At 47.4% G+C, this 14,183-nt stretch overlaps 1 protein-coding gene across 2 annotated transcripts in view; it reads left to right on the forward strand.

Annotated features, from left to right (window-relative positions):
* Nucleotides 1–724: 724 nt before the first annotated feature.
* Nucleotides 725–14,183, forward strand: part of HTR4 (5-hydroxytryptamine receptor 4) — a 222,617-nt gene continuing 209,158 nt past the window's right edge. For both annotated transcript variants that reach the window (XM_056862763.1, XM_056862771.1), the window contains exon 1: nucleotides 725–787. The gene's annotated coding sequence lies outside the window, so the exon portion shown is untranslated. The remainder of the gene's footprint in view (nucleotides 788–14,183) is intronic.

Raw genomic sequence — 14,183 nt, forward strand, 5'->3', positions numbered from 1 at the left:
GCGAGAAACGAGGCCGTTTCGACCGCCTCTTGGCTCCAACCAGCAAGAGCGGGGCAGGGAAGAAGCCCTGGAGCGCGTCGGAGGTGCCTGCGGTTGCCTCGCCAAACGCGCGCCAATGCAGCGAGAAGCAGCCGCTGCCCGGGTCCCCTCGCCTTGAGCAGCCAGGGATCGGCTTGGTGGAGAGCCCGACCCTTCCCAGCTCCCCTGGGCTCCTGCTGCTGAGCCAGCGGCTCAGCAGCAGGAGCCCAGGGGAGCTGGGAAGGGTCGGGCTCTCCACCACGCCGAGCGCGTGGCTCTTCCTCCTCCGCCTCCCGCTTTCTTTCAGCAGCGAGCCTGAGGGGCACCAGCTCTGGATTGGGCGCGCGCTCCTGCCATTGGCTGCCCGGGCAGGCGGCGCGCGCTTCCTCCCCGGGAAAAGCAGCCCGGGCAAGGGCAGCCGGCGGCTCCCCCGCGCGCGTCTTGGGCGGCTCTTCCTCCGCGCGGGCTTTTGCTCCTCCGGCTCCTCCCCGCCTCCCGCCAGCTCTGAGTGGACGGGGGGGACGGGAGCCCGGGGGAGCGCCTTGGACTGACAGGCTGACCCCCGCGGCGCCCTGGAGTTGGGAAGTCCAAAGGGGCGGGTCGCGGCGCGCGTGCTTCTCGCCGGCCCTGCCCAGGCGCTCCGGTCGCCCCCCCCCCGCCTCCTGCCGCCACAACAACCAGCCAGGGAAAAAAAACAACGATGCAGCCGACCACGTAAAGAAGAGAGCCGGACCATGGTGTGGGCGCCCGAGCTTCTCCCCCGGCAATGGTAAGCTCCTGCTCCCTCTGGGAGGGCAGAGAGGACCCGGTCGCTCCTTTCTCCTCGCAAGTACTCCTTTCGAGAAAGGGCCGCGTCCCAGAGGGGTCGGGGGGCCCCCTTGGGAAAGGCGGGCCGGTTTCTTGTGGCTCTGGCTGGGGCAAAGCTGCTGCCCCGAGAAATCCTGCCGCCGTCGAGGTGCCGCAAGACTTTTTATTGAAGGGAAGCTGGAGATGCCGCCTGCCCTGATTCCGGACGAGGAGAGGCTTTGGCTGCCTTGGAGGGGTTCAGAGGTGCTTTCGCGTTTAGGTGGCCACTGAGATAGGCTCCGGGGCTCAACTTAAGCGGGCAGCGGGGGGAGGCACCTCTGGTTTGCGTGAGGAGAGGTTTCTCGGTGTCCCTACTGTATGCGTTCCTCCTGGCTGTTAACTGTACTTTAGCAAGGCTACATTTCAGCAACGCCTAGAGGTAGTTTGTTAGAGGACTCTTCGGGACAAGGCGGCTACCTGTCTATCATAATATGGGTGGTTGGTGGCAAGTATTTTGGGGGCAAAAATAATTCTGACCATGGCTGCAAAGTGATCAAAGATCTGGGCTTTTGAGTTGGGTCAGTTATTCAAGGCAAACGTTTCCTGCTAGTGGAAGCATGTGTCCTGACTTTATTTAGCATGTCTACAGTATACCTACAATATGCCTTTGGTTTGTATTTTTGGAAACCTATGCGTGTTGAACTTTGTTTTATCCACACTTTGTTTACTTGTCCTAGTGAGTAATTTCTCATGGGGCAAAGGGAAGTTCTAGCTTGACAAGAGTGCCTCTAGGTGATCTAATACGTCATCTCTGACGTAGGTTGGAGAACCTCTCTGTAAGGAAGGCAATGCATGTGCCCCTTTGGTTATTTTACTGCTGTTGAATAATCATTCACTGAATGATCATTCAGAGAAATGATGGGAGTTGGAAGGAAGACTAGGGAAAGAAGCACAAGAAAAGATGTCAACACTGGCAGGTTAGATAACAGGGGGAAGTTACACAGGGACTGAGTTCTCCCCTTCTCCAGCAGAAACTGAGGAGAAGATAGGTGGGAATGGATAGAGAGGCAAAGGAAAGTGATGAAACAGAAAAAGGGACTGGTGCAAGGACCGAAAACTGAGATAAAGATTTCCAGGGCTTTCAAGCTTGGTAAGACTGTCATTGGGAATTTCCCAATGAGAATTTCTACTCTCTCTGTGTCTCCTTATGTACTTTCCTCCTCTTGTATGGTATTAGAGATCTCAGTGCCCATGAGAGATCTTCTTTAATCATCATCATAATAATTTATAGCAAAATATTGAGTGGCATCATGCTTTTAGATGCATATTGAGATATTCCTATTTTCTTGGGGCTCTCTGGAATTAGACTGCAGCTAAGGTAATAGCTTTTAGATCTGTCATGCTCATGTGGGGAAAAGAGTGTGCATGGGGAACCAGACCAAGGTTGCATGAAAAAAAACAAACCCAAATATATGGAACTTAAACATTCTGTGTGCACACATTTGCTTTGCTGCCTGGTTTTAAAACATTGCATCATTAACAGCTGCCTATTAGAAACAGTAGTTATACCATTCATTTGCTGCATCACACTGACTAATCAGTAAGTAAGTTTGTTTTAAAGGTCAAGGTAGCAATTTGTTATCATGAACAAGTATACATTCAGCTTGCAGTTTTAAGCTTATTTGTGAATTTTGTGGTTTTTTTAAAAATTAGGTTTATGGCCAGTTTTTAATGAGTGACTAATCTCTGTAGAATCAATGAACTATACAGGCAAAGAGCCTCATTATTTTTGATCAAGTTTTAAGACCAGATGCCTATGTGTTGTGTTTGGTCATGAATGTGTTGTTACAGCAATTGTGCATGTGGAAGTGCCCAGCTGATGATGTACTATATTACATGGGCCACTTTTGCCTCCTCTTGTTTAACTGCAAGTTTTTTAAATTCCTTCCATCAGTGCTGTCATATTACAATAAATCTGTCAATGACTTTGATGACGCATGAGAAGATGATAGGCTTTTTTTCTTTTCTAAGCTGTCAGCAGCAGAGAAAAAGGGAACCAAGAGAATACTATCAGATATGATGTTCCAGCTAAGAGGTTCTGTTTGACCTTGTATAGCTGTGCGAATTGATAGATGCTTGAAGCATTTCTAAGAATTTCTTGTATGCCACACTTTTTTTGCTTCTGGCAGTAATTAAAGAATTTCTTACACTACTGGCAAATTTGCCTGTCTCAGAGAAGGCTTCTGCAGCCCTTCCTCAAAAAGAGCTACATTGCAGCTAATTGCAGTCAAATCAGTATAATGTTCAATCATAAACGTTAAACTGCTGTTTTATCTGACCGTTCCTTTAGCTGTAACTTACTGCATTAGAATCCAGTCTCATTTCTCCACAGCAGAGGACTTTGCTATGACAAAAGGGGCGTTTCCAAGGTACATTGAGTGGGGCTTTTTCCCTATGCTATCTTTAGCTGTGTGAGGATAACAGTTTCACTTATTTGAACCCTTGTAGACTTTCTTTACAGTTTATGCATTTAGGTTGTTAACTTAAAAAGATATTATGTAACTTTGATAGTGAAGCAGCGGGGCACAAATACCAAAGATAAACAGTGAACCTGTAGATCGTTAATTATCACATTATATAGATATGGAGCACTGAAGCTGTGAGTTATTAATCCAAAACCACCCAGTTAATTCATGGCTGAATAAGAAGATGTGAATGCATGATGTCTCAATTTTTTATGTTGCTTGTGGGGGCACAAGTAACAATTTTTTTTATGTTACTTGTACTTCTTCTAACAGGTACGGTTTGAACATATATTCTAACAGCAGCCAAGCCAGTTCTTAAATGTTTTCACTGGAAATTAACCCTGGGGTAAAGCAAGCACTGACATTTTGTTCTCATAAGTATTAATGGAGAATGCCCTGTGAACGTAACTTGTCTATAGGATGAGGATTGAAGGTAGTATCTCTGGGCCCTTTTTAAATGGATCTTTTCTTTGTTGATTTTGAATAAGCATGAAAAAAATCTTTTCTGGGAAGTCTTAATTTTATCCCACGTTAAAGGCATTTTAATGGCTCCAAAATAAACCTTCTGCATGCAGTGAAACATTGTGAAAGTCTGAGTCACTGAAAAACGGAGTAGCTGTTATCTTTTAAACGTGTTCCATAGTCAGCGGGTTTTTGATCTGAGCAAACAAGTAAGTAGTATGTATGGATCATGTGACTTTCTTTAGATCAGTGCAGCAGGATAGTACAGTGGATCATCAAAACCAATCTTCAGCGAGTCCAGCAGATGAACCTATCACTTATTTGGAAGAAAGTTGTCTTCTCCCCTTTTGTAGTGCTGTGTGGTGATCTTTGCAGACTGTTGAGAAGACACATTCCTGGAGGACCTCCTTATTCGGGAAATCACTGGCTACTATAATTGTAGCTTTTCTTGGGGTACATGGCATGTCCTTAACAAGGTTAATAGGATTGACTGATGTTCTGAAAGTGATAGGAGACTTCCAAAGCTACTTCGTAGGATTGGCTGTGGTTGCATCTGAGAGCTAATCTCTAATGGAAAAGCCCTGCATTCTGCAGTAGGCTGTGAAATGCCAAGGAGTTAGGAATGAGCACATTACGTACAGTACTTAAAATGCTGAAAGTAGGCATCCTTTGGCTCATGTTGCTTATGCTCACTCTCAGACTGAAAACGTTGGGGAGGGATATTCCCACCTCCTCCTCTGGGTTCTGTCCAGAAATGGAAACTCATGATGGCTTTTTTCTCTTTCCATGAACTAGACTTATATTGGAAGTGTTGCCATGAGGTGTAGTAGGAAAATGCCAGAACAGATATCTAGCTGCTGTCCAATCTGTTCACTTCTTTTCTTCATATAACTTTTCGAGGAGTGAGAGCATGGGATAGAAATGTTTTAAATAAGTTAATTAACTTTAGATTGACCCTTACTTATTCACTTATCAGAATTATGTGCAGTCTCTAAAGATATGATCAGGAACCGCTGTAGTATCATTCTTATCACCTACGCAACTTATTCTAACCTTATTCTTTTCTGTGTTTACCCCAAACACATCCTTGTATAGGACCCATGTTGGCTGCCCAGCTTGCATTGTATTTCATTCTTCCATGGGTACTCACCTGCTCCTGGAGAAGTACGTACAATGGTCTGAGCACCAAAGAGGTCTTTGCTAATGTCCAAGTCCCTGCTTAGCCATGAATATGGTGAACATTATGCAAGTTACCACAGCCAGCTTTGCCTCATAGGGCTAAAATGCCATGTGGCATTTCCTTACTCCCCTTTTCAGTTCTTCCAAAAAGCACATGTCTAATTTTTACAAAGCCCCATCAACCAGATCTGATTTAATGGTTGGTATGTTTTGGATTTCAAGGTGTTTTGTCCTTGATTGTCCCTAACTTTAGGGTCTCAAGGGTTGCGGGAAGAGGTATTTTCAGGAGTCTTCAGGTGGCCAGGATCCTTTAGTGAAAAGCATGCATAATGTTCCCTTTATGCAGTTTCAGTTTCAATGTAACTTCATGAACAGCAGATCACATAGAACCACCTCCTCCCCAGTTTTGAGAAGCCATTCTATTTGGGAACAGTCTTATGTGTCATCAGGTTGATGTACGGTAACACTTTGCACCTGTGCAAAATAAACAAACAAACCATAGAAAATGTTAGAACAATGTGCCCCCCCCATAGATGCCTGGCATAGATCCTTTGGTGAAGGGGGGGGGAAACAACCCTGGATTAGACTGCATACCGGTACTTTAATTGCAGCTGGCTCTAATCTGGCCATGTTAAGTAACTACATTAGCCTTAGTGTTATTATACCAAAATAATTTCATTTAAATGAGAAAATAGCCCTAAATGATTAAGAGTGGATGCAGACATACAAATAACAGTGGGAGACACATCCAGTAATACACAGTAGAAAAGCAATTAATTTGAAACAAGAAAAATTGTGTTTAGCCAGTTTTATATAATTACGTGAACAATTATTGACAATAATGGAAAATGCAATCAGCACTCAGCTTGCACTATGATTTGGTGTTGAGGTTGTAAGGGGATACCTTTCAACTATTCAGCACCATAGAGTCCTAGTATATGCTGTGATATTTCTGGTACATATTTCAGATTTATATCTTAAATGTCCAAGACATGACATCCATTATTTTCTGAAAGTACCAGCCCTAATACATATTTCTGTTTCCAGGCATCTGCCTTTTTTAGAAGAGCTCCACTCAAATTCTGTTGGGAGCCAGCGTGGTGTAGAGTGGTAAAGAGCAGCAGACTCTAATCTGAAGAACTGGGTTTGTTTCCCTACTCTTCCACATGAAGCCTGTTGGGTGACCTTGAGCTACTCCCAGTTCTCTCCAAACTCTCTCAGTCCCACCTACCTCACAAGGTGTCTGTTGTGGAGAGCGGAAGGGAAGGCTGTAAGCCTGAGACTCCTTAAAGGAACAGAAAAGCAGGGTATAAAAACCAATTCCTCTTCTTGCTGTGTGGGTTAGGAGACTGATCAGAATGCTGGCCTACATCCATCCCATATCTGTCATTTAAAAGCACACCACAGTTCTCTCCACCTCATATGCCTTCTCTCCTGAACCATACCAATTTAACCTAACAGAAAGGGAAAATGTTTTATTTTCCCTCCATATTAGAAGCCCATGTAGAATTGTCTGGTAGCGGGTGTGTGTGTGGGGGGGCAATTTTTCATATGGCCATTCCCTCCATACCCAGCTAAGAATATGTGGCAGGGTATGACTTTTTTTTGTTTGTTTGTTTGCAGCCACCCTTTCTATCTGAAGAGGAATTCTGGTTTGGATTTGAATGTGAAGACATTGGTTGGAGATGTTTGTTACCGTAGACGGCTCAATGTTAGGGTCATGAGGAATGATCTTCCCAGGTTATAGATGGGTGTGTAGTTGTACTCATTAAATACGGTTATTTGTTGTGTACAGGGAAACAAAGTTAGGGGCGTTGGCTTGTTTATAATAGAAAGATCAAGAAGTGACTTGTGGTCAGTTAGACTGCAAAAGCGTAGCCATAAACACCATTGTGAAATTACTTCCTCTTTGCACTGATAGTCAATGCTGCTTACTCATAATGGATATTTTGTATCTTAACTGAGGTACTTTTAGTTGAGTTGAAGCACAAGGTGCATCGGTGCCATTGTTCAGAGTATGACTGAGCACGCTTCCAACACCAAAGCGGAAGGCATTACAAATGATGGCGAGTGGGCCTCTCTTCATTACAAGAGCAGAACAAGGGGCCAGTGCTTTCAATCCATTCCTTGCCTCCCTCCCTTTAACTCACAACTGCAGTGGAGACTGCAGATTTTTTTGGGGGAAATTCTGATCCAGACACTTATTATACATGCTTCATCTCAAAGATGAGCAGATTCGTTGAAAGACAGATTTTTTTTGGAAGGGGGGGGGAGGGAATTCTGATCCAGACACTTATACACGCTTCTTCACAAAGATGAGCAGATTCATTGAAAGGAAGAGTCAGGAATGGCAAATCAGAATGTATACCACTGATTTAGAAGGGTTGGACCAATGCCAGTAAGAAGCCCATGTGGTTAATGAGTATACTCAAGGAAGGAAGCTGTTCACTGCAAGAAAGCCTCGTATAGAATGTGGAAGTCTAGCCCAAATGGAGAAAATGTGAGGGACTGCAAACTCTGGCAAAAGAAATGCAAGTATGTGCCTACCTGCCTGCCTGCCTGTTTGGGGGAGAGGCTGTGCTTCCTCCTTCCCACCTTGTGGACTGGTTTGTTGATGGCTAGTATTTTTGTTTAGTAACTTGTGTGCAGATTTTTATTTTTGTAGAATTGATAGTTTTCTGTTCCGGTTTTCTTTTTGATATTGTAAGTGGCTTTGAGTCCACATTGAGCTGAGAAAAGCGGGATAAAAGTGCTTAAATAAATGTAACAAGGCAAGGAAAAAAGGAACTTGAGAACTGCATTGCTATAATCATTAGAATAACAAGAGTTTAAATACATCAATAGCAGAAAACTAGCATGGGAAGCTATTTGGACCATTTGATGACCAAGTCTGAGCCTGAGCAATGGGTCTACTGCACTGCTTGAAGGGTGTTTAAAGGTTTGTGGCAATGTTGGCACTGCAGCCCAGCTGAGGTCCACTCTGTAGGGTTGCCAACCTCCAGGTGGGTAAACCAAAATTAGCGTGCTGTGGGTGGTTAGCAAACTAAAGAACAGCAACAACCGCAAGTAATAAATAAAACAGCAACTCTTTATGCTGCAATAAACACATAAGAAAACAACCAGTATCTGGTAAAGTGATGGACAATGCCAAAACTTCTTAATTGGCCACAAGAAAAAGTCCCAGAAAGTAGCTAGGAATGTTTTCTTTCTCTTCCAAGAGGTAAGGTGATGGAATAGTCCAACAGAAGCCCGGTTCTCTTTCTGTTTCGGCTTGAAACATAGCCTTCCTCAGGGGCCACTACATGAATAAATTAAACATAATGCAGTACATCGGCATGAAGAATAATCACAAAGAATTAAAGAAAGAGACAATGTTACAAATACTCACACGCTAGCTGTAAATTACAATGCTTCCGCGTTGGCAAAGTTGCCTTGTTACCGCCCCACTTAAGTATACAAAAGTCACATGAAAAGTGTGACTCAGCTGGAATGATTTAAAGTGACAACGCACCAATATGTTAGAGCAAGCATACATTGATGCAAAGGTACGTTGATACAGAATATACAAAGAAACAACAATGCATGTCAACAGATAATGACAAATGATTACAAATAACAAGATAAGTCTAGCGCAGTATTTAGACCTTTAGGAGATAGAGTGTCAAAAAATTGGATGTATTTAGATTCTTGTCGTTTTAAGACAAGATCAAGATCAGTTCTGTCATAGTTGTGTGCGCTCACAAAGCGCATAAAACAAAAAAAGAAAGATCTTCATCAGAATGGTTATGTTCCATAAAATGTGATGTCAGGGGTGCCTCAACCACGTGATTTCTTAATCTAGATCTGTGCTCGCTAATGCGGTATTTAATAGGTCTCAATGTTTTTCCAATGTACCAAAGTGTCAGGCTGCTATCTCGGTTTCGTTATTGCCTCTGTCTCTGTGCTGTATTGTCTGCCCCCCAAGGTCGCATGCCTAAGCCTGGGAACTCAGCTCCTGGGAAACTGTATTCCTGCGTGTAATCTCCCGCCTTTCCTGCCTTATAATATCTCCCAGCTAGTGAGCCTTTCATAGCTGTCATTTTATTCGTTTGCACTGTATGCCTATTTGATCAGTAAAAGCCATCTGTTTGGACTCTATATGACTTTGTGGTGATTTCTGGTTCTGTGGGCCAAGGGCTGACATTATGACAGCTATCACATCTTCACCGTTCTCCTAGCCAGGCTGGAGCCCAGGGGGGTTCGCCTGCCACTTGGATGGGAGCTGTGCAGCTCTCCAGGTGATCTACTACCCTGGAGCCCTTATCAAAGGACCCTACTCTGTTACAGGACTTAATCGCTGAACTTTTCCGGACGAACCGAGAGGTTTGCCGCTTGAGGGGACTGGTACACGCGCAGTGGCAATCTCTTACAGGACGTCTCTGGATGTTAACATCGGAGGATACTGATGCTCGTTTAGATCTTCAGGACTTGGATCAATTACTGGACGATGCCCGATTGGCGACTGAGGATTTACAAATATTAACTGGACTTTTGGATAATCTTATTTCTCGACAAACTCTTTCTACCATGGCGGGAGCCCCGCCGGAGGGTTTTTCCCTGGTCCCGGATGCGGCCAGCTGCCAGGCTGAGGCCAAGCGAGTCGCTATTAGCACCGCTCTTCTCCTTGTGGAATGTACAAAGGACACCCCGGTAGCCACCTTGGCTCAAGTTTTGACCCCGACGTTTGGAGCCGAGGCATCCGCACTGGCGGTTCGAGTACAACCTCTGCTGGGCGGGGAACCTGACCCCATACTCTTGCTCCTCGAGACAGAACTTTTGCCGCGCATTACGGCAGAGGCTGCCCTAAGACTTGAGAACGCCAAAGTTCTTGCGGATCAGCAAGCCGCCGAAGCGGCTAGGGTCGCAAGAGAGAGAGAGGCGGCGGAAGCAGCCAGGGCGGCTGCAGCAAGGAATCAGGCGAACGTGGACACGCGCCCCAAGGACTATGTACTGGGACTATCAGGTCTAACTTTTTCCCCGGCGTTTGTCCCGTCGCGTGCGACCCAACGCGCACGCCGTTTGGCTGACCGACGTCGAGATTCAGATGAGTCTGAAGACGAGGATTTATATGGGGATAGCTCTCAATGGGCCACGAGCTTCCGAACCAGTAAGCCTCATCTTACTGGTGGCCCAAGTGAGGAGGTTCATCTTTTACGAGCCCAGAATCGGGAGCTCTCCGACCGTGTTGATCAACTCCAAGAAGTAATGGAACTTATGCTTCACGAGAACAGGCAATTACAACAAACCCTGATAGCTCAGAGACAGCCCGTTCCGATACCGGGTCAGGGGGTACCCGTACAACCACCCGCTAATGTGCCTGCTCCACCCTTACCTCCTGGAGCTCCTGTTGCTCCTCCGCCCGGACCACCCGTGCAACCACCTGCTAATGTGCCTGCTCCACCCTTGCCTCCTGGAGCTCCTGTTGCTCCTCCGCCCGGACCACCCGTGCAACCGGGTCAGCCCGCGCCCGGCCCTTGGAAGCAACTCAAATTGAGGACTACGTATGACGGATCTCTTGAGACTTTGCCTTGTTTCTTGCATCAAGTGGACAGTTATATGCGAGAACAAGGTCAACTTTTCCCCACGGAAGATAGCCGGGTGCGGTACGTAGCTTCCCTCCTGACAGGCAAAGCGGCTGACTGGATGGTCCTCCAGTTTGACACCCGCTCTCGTGCAATTCGTTCCCTCAACAACTTCATGACTGCCCTGAGAAGGAGGTTTGAGGACCCCTTCCTGGGAGAAAGAGCCAAAACGGAACTCTTACAATTAAAACAAGGCTCTGCTACAGTTCGGGAATTTGCCGATGAATTTCAGCGACTGGCAAGTAAAATTGTAGGTTGGCCCGAGACCACCCTAATCCATCATTTCAGGGAAGCCTTGCATCCTGACATTCTGAACTGGTCTTACATGCGGGGCGATCCCGATACCCTCGAAGGCTGGATCCTATTAGCCGAGGAAGTGGAAAGCCGCCGCCGCTTTATTTCCCTCGTCCGTCAAAAGCACAAGGAGAAGGGCACCCCAAAGCCTCAACCCAAGGCACCACTGCTCGTCCCACGAAATCCCCCACGTCCGCTCCAGGAACGTGAAGCCCGATTTCAGAGGGGTGCCTGTCTTACATGCGGAGAAATGGGCCACTTTGCAGCCGTTTGCCCACGCCGCCAGGAATTATTTCGTCCCAGCACGACAACCCGCGCCCGAGGTCGTCCACCACGCAGAGGCACCGCGGCCACCCGCAGCGCAGCTCCGGGAAGGCCCACACCCTCTGCACTCCATGCCGGGGACCCAGCCTCCCTGCCTGCTTCCAACGACCCCGCCGGGTCTCGGATTACAAGTGCCCCATTGGGGGACAGCTTTCCCTCTTCGGATGAGGAAAACCCTTGGATTTCTCCAGCCTTAAACCTGGAATCTCCCCTCGACTTGTCAAAAAACGGCTCCGGTCTGTGGTGAATGGAGCATCTCCACAGACCTCTCAGGATCTTCCTATCAAACCGAATGCTCCTACCAAAATCAAAGAAGTGGACTCCACCGTCTACGTAGATGCAGTTTTACAACAACTTAACGGAGGTCCACAAATCCCCGTCAAAGCACTAATTGACTCCGGTTGCTGTCGCACTCTTATAAGCGAAGCCACGTTTGCTGCACTCAGAGCCGACTCAGAGGCTTTACCCGCCCCCGTCCAATTTGCTCAAATGGACGGGAGCCAATTCCAGGGGGGTCCAGTTGATCATCGCACCATAGGGGTGGCAATGGGAATTGGTTCCCACTGGGAACAAATAGACTTCACTATAGCCCCTATCCGATTTGAAGTGGTCTTGGGAATTAACTGGATTAAAGGACATAGTCCCAGTATTGATTGGGAAACAAACACTATCTCTTTCGCTAGTCCCACCTGCGACCAGCATCGGCAAAACTTTGCTCTGCCATTTCCGCCCGTTCCAGCGTTAACCTCTACTGCCCCAGTACCACCGGCTCTACCCGCTGTGTACCGGGACTTTGAAGATGTCTTCGACCTTAGGGAATGTGATGCCTTACCCCCCCACCGGGCCTCAGACTGTGCGATTGAAGTAGTAAAGGACTGCACATTAACCAAAAGTAAAATTTACCCTATGAGCGCTTCCGAGCGCACTGTCCTCCGGGACTTTTTGGACAAAAACCTCGCCAGAGGGTTCATTCGCCCTTCGAATGCCCCAAACTCGGCCCCCGCATTTTTCGTCCGGAAAAAAGAGGGCGACCTTCGCCTGTGCATTGACTTCAGAAAGCTCAATGCGGTTACCCAGACCAACGCCTATCCTATCCCATTAATATCGGATATTTTGGGACAATTACAGGAAGGCCGTGTGTTCTCTAAATTAGACTTGGTGGAAGCCTACTACCGAGTCCGTATCCGCGAAGGAGATGAGCACCTCACTGCCTTCTCTAGCTGTTTCGGAATGTATGAATTCCTTGTAATGCCGTTCGGATTAAAAGGGGCCCCGGGGGTCTTCATGCAACTCATCAATGAAATCCTACATGACCTTCTATATCGTGGGGTGGTGGTCTACTTAGATGACATTCTCATTTATTCGAAAACTATGGACGAGCATGTGACTCTGGTCAGGGAAGTTCTACAACGCCTGCGTAACCATCAACTGTTCGCTAAACTAGCTAAGTGTGAATTTCACCAAAGCAAACTCACGTTTTTGGGATACATCATCTCCCACCAAGGTCTTCGCATGGACCCCGCCAAAGTCCAAGCCGTCCTCGATTGGACTCCCCCCACCAACCGTAAGCAAGTACAGCAATTTCTGGGATTTGCAAACTTCTATCGGGGATTCATCCCTAACTTCGCCCAAGTGGCTCTACCCATTACGGACCTGCTGAAAACTAAGGGAAAAGTAAGCTCGGCTGCCTTGCCCTCCGCAAAAATCCTATGGACTGAGCAATGCCAAGCCGCCTTTCTGGCCCTCAAACGCCTTTTCACTTCGGAGCCGGTGCTACGGCACCCAGACCCAAATCAAATGTTCATTGTGCAAGTCGATGCTTCCGATGTAGCCATGGGAGGGGCTCTCCTCCAACAAGGACCGGACGGTCTTCTTCACCCTTGCGCTTACTTTTCAAAAAAATTTGCGCACGCTCAATTGAACTGGCCCATCTGGGAGAAAGAGGCCTCTGCAGTTCATCATGCACTGACTTTATGGCGGCAATTCTTGGAAGGGTCTAAAGTACCCTTTGAAGTTTGGACCGATCACAAAAATCTAGCTGCCCTCACGGGGTCCCATAAGCTATCGGCGAAACAACAACGGTGGGCGGAGTTCTTTGCTCAGTTCCGTTTCACCCTGAAGCACGTCCCTGGGAAGCAGAACGTTCTCGCGGATGCCCTCTCCCGTTTACCACAATATCCGGTAAAACTCGAAAGACCTACCAACTCTCTGTTCACCCCTATGCAACGTGGGGCCCTACCTATGCTGGCTGTGCAAACCCGATCCCAGCATCAACACACCTTCCCTAACTCGCAAGCTCCGCCAGCCCAACCGGCTGCCCAGCCGCCACCGCAACAGACCGGAGTTCCCGCCCCTCCTACCCCTCCGACCGCTCAGCCGCCTGCAGTCTGCGCGCCGCCGCACGTAAGCACTAACCCTATAACTATTTCTCAGATCTCCAGGACCGACGGGGGGGCTCCCTCCAAAATCCCCATCTCCGAATCCTTTTTAACTGTCCTTCGGGACCAGTGCCTTTTAGAACGTTCCGCTCATACCCTACCTCCTGGTGTTTTGGAACAAGGGGGGTCCTGGTACAAAGACTCAAAATTGTATGTACCCAAAGCTCTCCGGAAGGACGTTTTACATTTAGCTCATGGAGCCAAAACAGCTGGGCACTTTGGGTTTCTGAAGACCCTTCACTTATTGCGCAGACAGTTCTGGTGGGGGGGAATGCGTTCCGACATTGACTCCTTCATCCGCAGCTGTCCCGTTTGTGCCGCTGCGAAACGATCGCAGGGCAAACCCCCGGGACTGCTACAACCTCTTGAAACGCCCAGCAGACCTTGGGAAGTGATCGCTATGGACTTCATGACTGATCTCCCTTTCAGTGGGGGTAAAACTGTGTTGTGGGTTGTTACTGATTTGTTTTCTAAGCAAATACATTTGATTCCATGTGCAGGGATCCCTTCTGCGCAGAAACTGGCCCGCCTCTTCG

This window comes from Euleptes europaea, chromosome 1, assembly GCF_029931775.1.
Source record: "Euleptes europaea isolate rEulEur1 chromosome 1, rEulEur1.hap1, whole genome shotgun sequence".
NCBI classification, from domain to species: Eukaryota; Metazoa; Chordata; class Lepidosauria; order Squamata; family Sphaerodactylidae; genus Euleptes; species Euleptes europaea.